This window comes from Anopheles bellator, chromosome 2 (assembly GCF_943735745.2).
Source record: "Anopheles bellator chromosome 2, idAnoBellAS_SP24_06.2, whole genome shotgun sequence".
Classification (NCBI taxonomy): domain Eukaryota; kingdom Metazoa; phylum Arthropoda; class Insecta; order Diptera; family Culicidae; genus Anopheles; species Anopheles bellator.
The window spans coordinates 41,099,567-41,113,239 of NC_071286.1; positions in this window are offsets into that span (position 1 = coordinate 41,099,567).

The window sequence follows — 13,673 nt, forward strand, 5'->3', positions numbered from 1 at the left end:
GGATTCTATCGGTGATGAGCCTTAATTCTGGAGCTAGCCTGGTGCTTTTGCGGTGTAACGATATCCGCAGGGGTTGTCCCAACCAGACTCTCCGCCGGGTCTCGATGTCTGTAATGATCAGCAGACATTGTTTCAATTACTCATTACTTTGAAGCATTCGCTAGAGGACGGACAAACGGTCCGGAAAAAAGCGGGATGTTACGCAGCACTCAGAACTTCGGGTAATGACATGTGAAGTTACTCTAAAGGTGTACAAATTATTATAGTTGCGGGCAACCGGAAAAACACACCACAACACCGGCCGGCGGCGAGCGCGTCCTAATTCAGCCGCCAGTCAGACGTTCCACTTATTTAAAGTACGCACCAAGAGAAAGCGCACCGTGTAGACGGTGTTGCGTTTGTTATATTTATTATTTTCACGCTGATTACCAGCAAGTAATGACGTGGGGAGCCCTGCGAGCCGTGTGCGCAACCGTGCCAGACATTACTAGACGCGATATCCACTTTCCACGAGTGCTGAAAGCGCTTTCTGCTCCGTACCGCGGGGGAGCGATGCGCCGGTTTGAAGTTGTGTCATTAACTGCTCTTGCCCGCTGGAAGTGTCTGGCTTGCGTCTGATGGTCATAATGACGCGTACGCGTACTTAATTGCGCATCGTGTTGGGCATTTCATGTCGGCTCTAGTTTCCAGCCCAAGATCTTGTTCTCTACACTCTGCAATGCTGCATGGTCCACTATGCTGACGGAGTTCTGATGGGAAGCGAGGTTAACGACAGGGATTAAAAACACTAACCAGTAGTGCATGCATCTTAGAAAAATGAACAATTCACGGCCACTAGCAATTGGCGGCCACAACCGAACGAAAGTGCAATGTCTGGAAGAACTATCCTACGGACATACCGGAATTGTATTTATTTTGTTATTGATCAGTCGCAGGGATACGTATCTGTGTGTAGTCGTGGAGATAACTATTTACTTCCAGCAATGATGATTGGCTCCTTAGTATAATTTTATTTAAGAAATAATTTACGTTCTTTTTCCATAACGAACAAATTGGGGACGATAACAGTATTGTTGACTGTGGCGCAATGCGAAAGATAATCAACCATGCGTCTCCATCAACGCTAGACAAAGCGACGATCGAAGAGCGAAGATAGCTATACTTCATTAATAAACTATGAACTAATTCTGAAGAACTAAAAATGAGTTCATTCATAGTATTTCTAGCAATGCAACTCGCAAGGGTTGCATTGTAGGATTAATCTACGACCAGCAATGGAAATTAACAAAAGTCACAACTTTAATAATGAACGGATGAGTAGCTTTCTTCAATAATTGTGCTTCGTGCGATGAGACGAATTGCTCACGTACGCATAATCCGACGCTGTTCAGATTACAGCATCGTCTTTTCGAAAACCACGGGTGTCAGATAAATTACGTGACAAATAACCACAACTCGAAACCATTGTCAACTGGCGGAAACCAAACCAGTAGCGGCAGTAAAGGCTCGGCGTGCTGTCACCACTCTCTGTGTCTAGTCGGTTCCTGGGCCGGAGCGAGAGCTCCGGAAAGAACTTCGGGTGTTCGATGAGATCCTATCGTCAGCGCTTTTCCCACCACCTGTTTACATCGTTAGTTAGAGCGAACCGGGGGCTACAATTGAGTGTTGATTTCATTGTTTGGCTGAGACAACTTTTATCCGACTTTTCGTAACGAAGCACGGGGTCTCGATTGTGCGATTGTTTGACACCTTTTGTGTGTTTGACAGCAGAGCCCAATTCGTGGGCCAGCTGTTTCTCGGTCCAGGTTGCTAATGGAGCAAAGGTGCAATCAGTGTTTATCGGATTGCCACGAAGGGAACTGTCCGAAAGGCTAGTGGTTCTTTCTCACACCGTCACAAATTAGAAATATATTTAATCACATTCCATGTTTGATAGAGGTTATCCTTCGAACTGTATCTGCATCGGGCCGATACTGCTTGGAAGCAGTTTGTTGATATAGGTCACCGTTGTTGAAGTTGTCGGAAATCGATATGCATGTGCGTGCGATTAGAGACGGTGCACGTAAGGTAACGGACTCCCAGAGAGGATCTTGAATTAAATTAGGCAATATGGAGAAGTGGATCATGCATGAAATTGAATTCCAAGTCGAGCAACACAATTATGTTCCGGTTTCTCAGCGGAATCAGACACTGAACTGGCTGTACAAGAGCGAATGCTACCGTGCCAATTAAATAGTGTGGAAGTTGACGTAACTCAAGGATACGAGCCGACGGTCAAGAAAGTGATATTCCGTACCAATCTGCTATCGACAAGTAATTGGCAGTAGACGGACATATTTCGTTCGACATGTAGCGAAGATAAGTGCTTAATGCTTCGTTGTATGTTGATAAATTTTAATCAGATTGATAAATGGATGGACTGGAAAATATTGTTTTTCGAAAAGCGGCAACGACCAGGCGCCTCCATTGGCTCTCGAGTATACGAATATGATCTTCACAAACTTCTGCATTATGCCACTAACTTAAATAAAACTAACTTAACAGCAAAATGTGATCAAATACCTTCACTACATAATAAAAAAAAAACATGAAGAGCTCAATGTTTGATTAACATAAACAACGATGTATCGTTAATAATGTAACCACTGGCCATTGTTACTCCGAAAAGTACTGAGGATAGGCTGGTCCAGCTGTAAGATACCAACTCAGTTTCGGAGACCGATCTTGCGTATCTTGTGGGCTAGCACCGTGCAAGTTGGTGCATAGACTCCCAGTTCCGGAAACTTTCAGCTTCTTAAATAATAAATTAACTTGAAACTCATTATGAATTTAAATAAATTACATCCCCCTCTGCTTTGTGCGATTAAAAAAGAAAACTGCTTCCGGGGAGTGCTGTATTCGATGCTGGCATGTTGTTGGCTGTACGGCCGCGAACGAGCAGAAACAAGCAGCATAACGCAGGTTGGCTGCAACCGACCAACAGAGCCACTGGCCATCGGTGCATCGCCAGCCGGAATTTTGTAGCGGGTAGCGAAACTATGAAACTAGCATTAAAATCTTTTAACTTTTCCACTTCCTCCCTCGAGGCCACGCTACGGTTGAATGGAGGTCCCGGTTGTTGATCGGGTCCAAGTACTGGCGGCATTCCGCAGCGGAGATAGTAAGAAAACGACCTCGGATCCTTTATTGTTATCTTTCCGCAGCCACCAGTTTTCACTTCTACTACAAAACTGTCAGAAACGCCCTTGACTTCTTACCCTACAGCCAGCCAGTTTTGCGTCACGGCTCCGTACGATAATAGAAGTTCATTTGCACTGCAAAATTCCATTTTGGTGTAGTTTCGTGGTAAGTAGCGAAATGGAGTGCGATGTAAAGTTTACTGCGTTCCTTTCGACTTTAGTTGCTTAATTCGACGCTAACAGAGTAAACAGTGAACTAACCTAATATATTTTGTGTATTAACTTATACATTTCATTGAAGCTATGCAGTATGATATGTAGCAGAAGTATTTTTCGGAAGCTACGTGATTCATAAAGACTATAGTTAGTCAATTTAACTTGTCTGGGTCGATTACAGACACCCTTCTTTCATTAAATTAAACGAGCTTTAGGCGGTTTGATTGAGTTTTGAAAATACTAACCAAATCACAACTAGATAACGTAACAAAAAAAAGGGTACAAATGTTGTTCGCTGTTTTAAATATAGCACCTTGGATTGCGATGATTCGGTTATTCTGATTGACAGACAAATTTGAAATGCCACACTTTCAATGAAGTGAAAGTAAATTTCATTAAGGTAATAGTGCTTAGCATTTTAACATTAGCGAATATTTCTAGCTTGCTACCCTAATCCGTACACCAAATTCGTGTTTCAATATCGCCCCAACCGGGATGACTTAGGATAGGTGAAAAAGCATTAAACTCGGTGAACGAGGCCCGAAAAAAATTCCAATTTTCTCATCCTGCAAAACTTCGCAAACAACGGTGCTCCTGTTTGCATGGGCCGCCGAATACGTGCCATCCATAGACCGGGACTCGCGGTGTATATTTCATAAAATTCAAAATTCAATTTCACGCTTTTTGGTCATTTAAAATTCATAAAATACCGTTCCTTTTTTTTGGGCCTGGATTTGCAGTCACCGTGAGGGCATTTCTACTCCATATGATATCCGGACGATATCTATTTCCATCGCCGTTATTGTTGTCCGCGGCCAGCGAGCGGACGAACTCGGTCGTGTCAGCGAACTCTCAATGCCATCCTGGGGCCATTTACATGAGAACACTAGTCGCTTGTTTTGTTGTTCGTATCGTTTTGACATCACTTAGTGTGTGCTACACGCGAATGTTAATGTTTTATTAGAATTGTTGAGTGACTTTCCCGTGAATGAGTGTTTCATGGGTTAGTTTAAACTCTTGCGTGATTTAGTGAAAATCCGTTGTGTACAAATGAGTCATCACAACGTTATAGTAAGTACTTAAAATACATTGGAGGAATATAGTTCGTAATAAAATTTGGTTTGTTTTCGCGTGATAATTTGGAAGATATAGTGAATATTATTTATGCTGTGATGTTTCTGTTTCCTAAAATTAACCAACTTTAAAGAGATGGTATTGTTCGGCATCCGGTTCAGAATTAAAACCATCTCGTCAGTAGACTCTGTCCTGGGTAAGGTAAGACACTTATTCCCGATCCTATCGGTTCCTGCTAGTTGCGAGTTAAATGCACTTGCGACACATTAACGCGCAACGATGTTTCACAATATTTCACGCACAGAGCACATTAAATGTAGTAGCCATCAGCCGTAGGGCCACTTGTCTTGGTGCGAGTGGCCATGTTGCATATAAAATTCGAAACAAACTGCAAAATTATTCATTCACGCCGGGCGATAGGGGACCGGCCCCTTTCCACGAAAGCGTCATTTGCAGTGAGTGATTTCTGGCATTTTTCTTCACCTTTTAGAGTTTGGCGAACGATGGACGATTGTTCCGGGCAACCGTAACCTGCGCCGTTCCGCCGCAGAGGGTCCGACGTTAAGTGAATGAGTGCGGACAGTGCGGATGGCAGCTGAAGAGAAAGAGAGAGAGCTCGACCAAGAGAGTTGCCGCCAAGTGGACCGGACTTCATTTTATTTTCCAGCTGAATAGCGAATAATTAGTGCCTTGTCCGACCGATGCAAAAAGGGATCGGTGTCCGTTTCTTTGATCCCCGGCCCCGCTTGCCGAGACCGGTCGTCCATCAAGACGGGACAGCGGAGCTCTTGGCGTGCTATCAAGCACCGGCCACTTCACGACGCCCACCGTCTGGCACCGTGATGACCACTTTGGGATCGCGAACGCGTCCCAAGGTGCCCGCTCTTGGTGAAATAAGTTGTGTTCTCTCGTTTTTTTTCGTCTCAAACAGCAGCCGTGAACTTGTTAATTAGAAGCAATTACATGAATGAAAGGGCTGAAACGGTCCGCAGGAGCCAGCTAGCCAGCGAGAGCCTGCAAGAGGACGCAAAGGAAATAGGAAAATATTGAACAAAACGATTGTGAAATTGTCAACGAGCTGAGATGAATGGGTAAAGCAAGGAGTAACCGTTGACTGACCAAAGCATTGAAGTGCTCCAATCGGAAGTCGTCCTGGGTCTGGCCGAGGGATAAGTCGCTCCCCGAACGGACCGTCGACATCAAAGTTTTCGGCTAGCTCGATGGTGGGCAGCAAGTTAGCAAGTGGCCATCGGCGCAGGATGGCCACTAATGGTTGCACTTTTCTACTCCTAGTGCTCTTCGCAACTTCTTCAAGGGTTGTACATTTTTCGGATTTCAATGCAACGACTCGGTGCTTCGATTCTCACTTCCGACAAGCGCGAACGGCGGCTCGTTGGAGGACCACAAGATAAGCCAGCCATTGAGTGGCACTGTTACGAGGGCTTTACAGATACGAACTCGCCTATTTGGCCACCGGATTGAAGCTGATTGCATGTTGCTTTAATGACGTTTTGTTAATAAGCGTGCTTATGGAATGAAAAGAGCCTGTTCTGGTCGGTGTCTCAAGATCAGCTTTGACAGTAGCATTTATCCTTTACAAGGATTTTTCCACTTTTACCGAAAAATCAGCCACGGAAATAGTAAATCGGCAATGGAGGAAAAAACTTTTAAAGTCTGATTTACAAATTCCAAAACATAAGAATGTTTGGTTTTTAATTCACTGGCTGGCTGTCTAGGGGCTATATGAGCCTTATGATTTGACACTCGGACAGGGGCTCTCCGCGTTTTATCCACAGCGAATATTATGGTGATTACCTATTCTTCTGTAACTCAATCTATCAATTGTTGTTGGCAATAAAGAAGTGCCCTACTGGCACCGGACCGTCTCTCCCCTCGTGCTGCAGCCGACACACATTAAACCTATTTACGAACCCATTTGTCGACACGAGACCAGGACCTATCCTACCCACTGCTGGGGTCCTTTTTGCTGCGCACTCTCCCTACCGCATTCATTTCAATTCATTCGGACTGGTTTTGGGAGGTTTTTTCATAAGTGAAAAGAATAATTTCAGTAGCATTATCCTCGCAGGTCCGCGGCGCGCGGTAGAGGTGCCCATAAATTCATACATGACCGGTCCAGATGTGCGCTGCTGACACATGATGTCACATTTTCGGAGCTACGAAACCTACGGGCTGCTCCTGTCACCCGCTGGCCAAAACCAAACCGCTGTCCGAGTGTATCACACTCAATGCAAACCCCGGTTGGCCGATGGGCCATGAAATGTGAGACCGTGCGGTTACTCCCAGCGGATTTGCCAAAGAAGCATGGCAATGCTTTCGGACAGCTACTTCCTGTTCTTCCGGCCATCGCGTCACCGGCGACGCCCGACCGTGCAGTGATGACGCAATTAATCGTTTCATTAGGAACACCGAATTGCGCACATGGCCGGAGTGTCCTTCGTAGTCAAACGGATTGCGGTGGACTCTTCGCATAAATAGCGGCAAACGCGTCGGGACCGTGCGGGTCTCCCTTGGGAGTGCGAACCCACGCCGTGCAACCGGGACATCGTTGAATGACGAAATTTGGAGTAATTTACTCTTTGCTGTCCGGAATTCGTGAATATGTGATAATCCAATTAGAGGTCCCGGGAGACACCGGTTTGATTCGGATTGCTCAAGTAAGATTTATGGAGGACGTTGCCCGTTTTTGTGGCAGCTTTCCGCTGCCTGATGGATAAACAAAAAAATGTACAACATTCAACTGCTCCCAGCAAACTTTTTCCATTATAATTTTCAAGCACACTACAAGTTAGGTTACGAAATTTTGAATTCGAACGAATATTATATGCGCGGCCCGATCTGTCGGGGAAGGAGCCCTACATTTGACTATCCCATAAAATAGGTAGTCACCTGAACGGGAAACTTTGCTCCTCAAAGTTAATGATCATTTTCATGTTTTCAACACTCCACACCGTTTCGGCTGGTTTCGGTACTCGGTGTGCTTTCAATCTCTTTTCAACGGCAGCAAATCTGGTCGAAAATTGAATCAAACATATCGTTTCGGGTATGGCAAGGATGTTTGAAAAAGCAAAAATAAAACAGTTATAATTTTCTCTTAAAGTAACTTACGTTTTCTGAATGGGACTGAGCTAATATACTCCACTCAGTTGCTTCAGTTCGCTTTAATTTATATAAAACTTGTAGATTCACTTAAACTGGCAGCTGACGAACTGCGCAAAGTGTCGACTGGTCGAAAGTTTACGTCGCTCATCGCTATGCTTCTACACCGTTCATCGATGAACACCGGGCAGGGAATAAGGGAAAGCTCAACTACAGCGAATTTTGCGATGGACCGGAGCTGCGTGGGGTGGTTCCTTTTTTTCTGGTGAATAATTTGATTTGTAAGCTGTTTTTGGGACGGGCGGCAAAGTTCTGCGTCATCGTCGGACACTCGCCGGGTCGTTGCGCTTTTCCGTACACTCGGAAAAGTGCAACGAAGGGCCCCACCAGTTGGGTCGAAAGGAAAAGTTTTTGGCGAAGGCTCTGTTTTGGTCAGGAAAAAATAACGACGCCCGACTTTCGTTAACATTGCTTTTGTCTACCCACTGGCAAGCCCGTGACGCAGCCGATGAGTGGGAATACGTCAATGGAAAATTCGATTTGCTAGATCGTCAGTACGTTATGTTGAACCTTCAGCAAAACGGGTTTGTAACGGACGAGCGTGTGCCGTAAAACATTCGATGCTCGATTCTCGGATTCCCTTTCACTAATCGGCTTGTTAAAGTTACGGGCAGGACGTTGAAGGATCGAGTTTCCCAGAACAAACTAGACTGGAGATGTGAAGATGTGGAGTTGCCAGCTAACTCGTCTGTCTGGTTTCAGTGTTGCTGCGTGCTTCTTGGTCGTAAGAACGGTCCTTTGAATTGGTTTACTTACACATTTATGAAACGTCTCCCAAAAATTCATAGATTTTAATCAAGAGAACATTCTGCCTTTTCGGTCAAGCAACTTTGGGATAATATTTTCGATTTACGACGTGCGAGTGGAATCGATTTTCGTACCACTCACGACAACTTCATTCCTTCCTTCTCCAATTTCCTTGATGATGATGCACAATCAAGGGCAGTGTTGGGTTAATTTTTATTTCCCAACCAGAGCCCTTGAGCATCCCGGTGTCCCGCACTGTGCCCTTCTAACTGTTTATGCCCATCATTATACAATACAATAAATTTCACAACAGTTAATAATTTATGATTCGCGCTCCATGATTTATTGCCACCGAAAGATGACTGCCCTCTCCTCGGTTCGGTTTGTTCGCTGCTTGTCAGTTGCGGTGTCGGGTGCATGGACAATTTATTGGTTGATGTACCTACGGCCGTACGGGTGGCACATCAACTGTTGGCGCCAATTCCAGTAAGTTTTTTTCCTCCATCATCGATACTTGTCCACGGCCAACGGGACGACAGCGTACAAATGGCTGCGTGCGCCACATCCTGAGAGGACATTGTGTTTTTAGTTCTACGTGTTTCTGTGTGTGTCGGTTTTGTTGGCATTTTATTTGATGCTGTCACAAAGGTAGACCCACGTGGGTCTGATCCGAACGGCCGTGGCCACGCTTAGGGTGGTATCGTTCCGCGGCGCCTAAGACGTGGACCATGGCATCGCTTCCTTCGCGCTGTCTTGGAGCGTGATTTGAATACATAAACAATATCCCTTCCGTGGCACGCTATCCGCGCTGGCGGTACCTAAGGACAGGACAGTGCCTGATTTGGACCAAACTTCTGTAAACTTCCGTCTCGTCAGCCAAGCACCTAAGCACGACCCCCGGAACGGCCATTTGTATCGCATTTTGATACAGTTGTTGAAAGTTAGTTCAAGCGGTTCCTTTGAGCGATAGAGCAAAATGGACGACGATAATTTAATACACAGAGTGCCAGTGCGCTCCTTGAAGCCGGGCTAACGAGCACCGAAGTCGACCGAAGTGTTATGTCAGTAGTATTGATTATCAAATCGTGCATTCCGCTGAATGGCTTGGGAAAGATCTGCTATCCGTCGGCGAAAGGGGAAATGTGCTGACGAGCGGCGCCAGGCACAGCCCGTGACGACTTAACTAGGCAAAAAGAGTGAGAAAACAGACGCTCTCTGAACGAGAAATTTTAGGCGGTTCTCGAGTGCGTGTTACCGAATGGAAAGCTGAATTCCAGACACGGTTTGACTGGGCAATTCTGAGAGCATCCTGCAATTAGTTATTCATCTTCGCGCGGCTGTCAATCGCGCAGGTGGCCCGTGGGCTGCGTGGGTCGCAAGGAAGCTGATGCAGACAGAAGATTAAGTTTGTTGGCTCACCACGGTCGCATTACTGCGAGATGACGACAACGTATTAGTATGACAATCAGGTTTTTGCGTAGCGTGCCATTACAGAAAGGGCGGAATCGATCGAATTTAGGGTGGAATTCGCACACGTTTCGCGACAGGTTTTTTACGCACCACCACTAGTCAAATAGTCTGTGCAGGGAAAACAAATTTCCACCGAAACCCGTTTCGTCGCTTGTGTGTGAATGGCGTTCTAAGGAAAACGACGTGACGTTGGTTCTACATTCTCACTTTTTTGATTACTGTTGTGTAAGCTGCTGCTCGTACTGCCATCGCTGCGGAAGGCGTGCTAATTTATTTTGAGTATCATTAACGAGGAAAAGATTAAACTCAATAAGACCGTGCCAGGACTGTACATTACCCGAATGGAGGCGAACAAACATGGTTCGAGATTTTTGGGTGAAATGTCTTACGAGAACTCGCAATGGATCCAAACTCGAGGGACAGCTTACCGACACCGGGAGATGAAACTTTTTACAGGAATTCAATTGGAAAATTGAATTAGCTGCGTCAAACAAACTTGATGCGTGCATGGTCTGTCTCTCTTGACGTCTACGAATGGCATACCAGCGTGCTGATACCGCACAGCGCAATAGATGGACACGAAGGATTCGGAAGCAAATTGCTGATGTGTCGTGCATAATTGATTGACAAACGTAATAGAGTCATAAAAGTCACGGCACTGTTCTTGCTTGCTGGACTACCGAAGCCGGTGTCCAACAGGTGCGATCCGATTCATCTACACTTTCTGATGTATACCTCATGTTTGCTGTACGACCACGAAAAAACATTGATACTTCTGTACAGCCACCGAGGTTGCAAGCGAAGCTACAAGCTCTTTCGGGCCTATCAAGCATGGCTCAACTTTTGACTGTCACAAAACGGAAGTTATAATTTATCAAAAGCTGAAACTAACCTAACGCTCCCTCAACAGCGTAAACCCAAGCTGTTTCGACTTCTGTCGCTCACTTTCCAACGTTCCGTCTTGTGCTGTATGAGTGGCTTTCGGTTTGTGTTGGAGGAAAATGGTAAAACGGTCGAAGGGCAAACGATCCGGCTCGGGCCGGAAGCTGCAAAACCTCAGATCGATTAGAAACAAATCGATTGTGCACGGGCACGGCGATACGGTTGAATTCTATGAATCCCGGATGCTGTTGGGCAACATCCTCTGCTGCGCCTTTTACTCAATATTTTATACCACCATGGCACGGCATGGAACCGGAAAGGTTACTTCACCGAGCTACGGTCCGGCCGGAAAGGGTTTAACCACAAAGAAAACCACGGAGGCTCCGTTTGGAATCGTAAATCGGAAACCTGTTCTTTTCTGTGGCACCGTCCATCCTGAACAAGTCCTCTGCTCGGGCACACGGTTCTCGGCAAGCGCTCGGCAGGACCCAAGGGTCCTTCCACGTCTCGAAAGGTGATCAGCCTGCTCGGGATGGCTGGAAAAGGGTAAAACCGCTTCAAACCACTTTGCTTCCAGTGTTTACGCACTTCGGAGTAGATTCAGGGCGTGTGTCCGGGCCGGATGGCCGGAGCCTTAGCGGTAGTTCCGGCAGTGGCTGGCTCGGGGTTGGTGAAATAGCAAAATTTGCCGGAAACTACATTCACTGTGCCGCTGGAGGATATTGAAATTAATCTACAGCTAGGGTGCCACAGTTTTGGCAACCCGGTTTAGAGCTTCTCTTTTATTGATTAGCAGCTGTCAGCAGTTGGGATTGGGTTATGAATTAGAAAACTAATAGGCCCAAAATCTAGTCACTGCGTGACGAAGAGAAAAACAATGGTGTGTATTTTATTTTCGACGTTTCGACGAACACAAAAAGATCTTACCATAACCTTATCCTAGTATGGCCATAGCAAAACGGGAACCATCGTCTATTATCGTTGACTTCGATTAAAGTGTTTTGGTGCATTGTGAATCATTTGCGAATAAAACTATTTCGAAAAATACTATTTCAGTGTTGAGCCCGGTTTGAGTAATGTCGGTTCATTAAAAAAAAAACCCGGATGTGTAGAGAAACAATTCTTGGTTCAACTTTCTAGTGATGTTTTGTTTATCACATTTTCGTAATCATTTCGTGATAATTTAAGTTCAAACGCAACCCATACCGTTCGGCAACCAGCGTGTTCGCCTGACTTTGCACCGTGTGACTTCTGGCTATTCACTAAACTCAAGTGGTCTCAATGTTTTCATGCACTATTTTTCAAATCTGTACTATTCTACAAATTAAAGAATAGTTTCAAATTCAAAAAAATCAAATCAAATTTAAGAATAGTTTCAGTTTCAAATTGTGATATTTTATATGTTCAGTGTCGGAAAAGTTTAAGTAAAATAACCAACGGATTACCAAATGTATTTTGAAAAGAGCTTCCCGCGTCTCGTTGCTTGGTCTGCCATATTCCAACACTAGCGTTTGTAAAATGATGAATCACTGTAGAGCGAAAATAAAACATTTTAATTTTTAAACTTAAAAACTGGAGTAACAATGCATTTTGCCAAATGCTGGTCCGAAACCGCTTGCAGCACGGTGCTGCCGTAACAATTCGACAATCGAAAGTGAAAATGAAAAATGGATGAAATGAATTTTCCAACTCAACCGGAGCTGGTGGAACAGGACACCGAGTCCACTGCCAGCCGAATGCTCCTTGGGCGGGTTAGGAAAGCCAACGAGCGAGCAAGGTTTGATTTATGAACTAACAATAAATTATCGGTTCTCGCGCGCTCGTCGCACCTACGGGAAAAAGGGTCCGGAAGACGCGGGTTTTCTTGGAGGCCCGAACCACCCGTCCGGGGCCCCCGGTGTTGACGATGGTCTTCATGTTACATCTTAATTTTATTTGCCCGTGATGCTCCTTTTTGGAGCCGGCACGCTGGTGCACGTTCCGTGATAGCTTCCGACGTTAGCCACCGTGTGACGGTTGGGACGCTGTCACTGTCATCATTTTCTGGCGTTTCCCCGGCCCACATCACGGTTCCTCGACCGTGGCAGCAAGTTTTGAGCTGCAAAAAAGACTGAATTCTGGTATCCCCGGGTCGGGAGGAAATCGAACGTGATATCCATCCCCAAGCAGTCCGGCTGTGGGCCGGCACCATGCGAACAGGGATATACTTTGGGCATTCTACCGGGCATCCGGCGATCGGGAGCGACAGCGCGCGCACCAAGAAGCTAAAGGTTACGGAATTTCCTTCATCATCTGCTATTAGTCGGCCAGTTTTTTGGGAAAACTTCTTTCGACCGATCAGGCATTCCCTGTACGGGAGGCTTAGAGTTACCTAGCGAAGGCCGTCGGCGTATTTGCAGCAAGTGCAAATCCAATCAGTGAATTATTCTCGGCGGTGACACAATGGACCAGCTAGCGCCGCTGTTGGATACCCGAAACAAGAGTTGCACGAGTAATAATTAGGTTCCACCGAGAAAAGACGGTCGCCACGGTACAGGACCGGAACCGATCGGATGCCGAATGGGAATCTTCCAAGTAATACACTGGTGTTACGCTGGTCACCGGCACTGTGACCCAGCGGCTTTCTTTCTGAACCGAAGCTTTGACACGAGATCTTTTAACCGTCTCTGAACCGAGTGGTTCAAAAATTGCTCGCGTTACTCGGGCAACGGTCGGAAAGCACAGAGACCGTCGCACCGATTCGCGCGCTTATTTATTACAGTTTCTTACTCGCGGTCATTACCCCGACCGGTACTTCGTCCTACACTTTCGGGTCCCGCTGGTGCCGAAGACCGATCGCTGTCACGGCCTAACGAAGCTTCGGCCGCCAGCGGGACTTAACGAAGCTCGACGCGCCGACGACCGGGCCGGCAGCGTCGCCTGGCG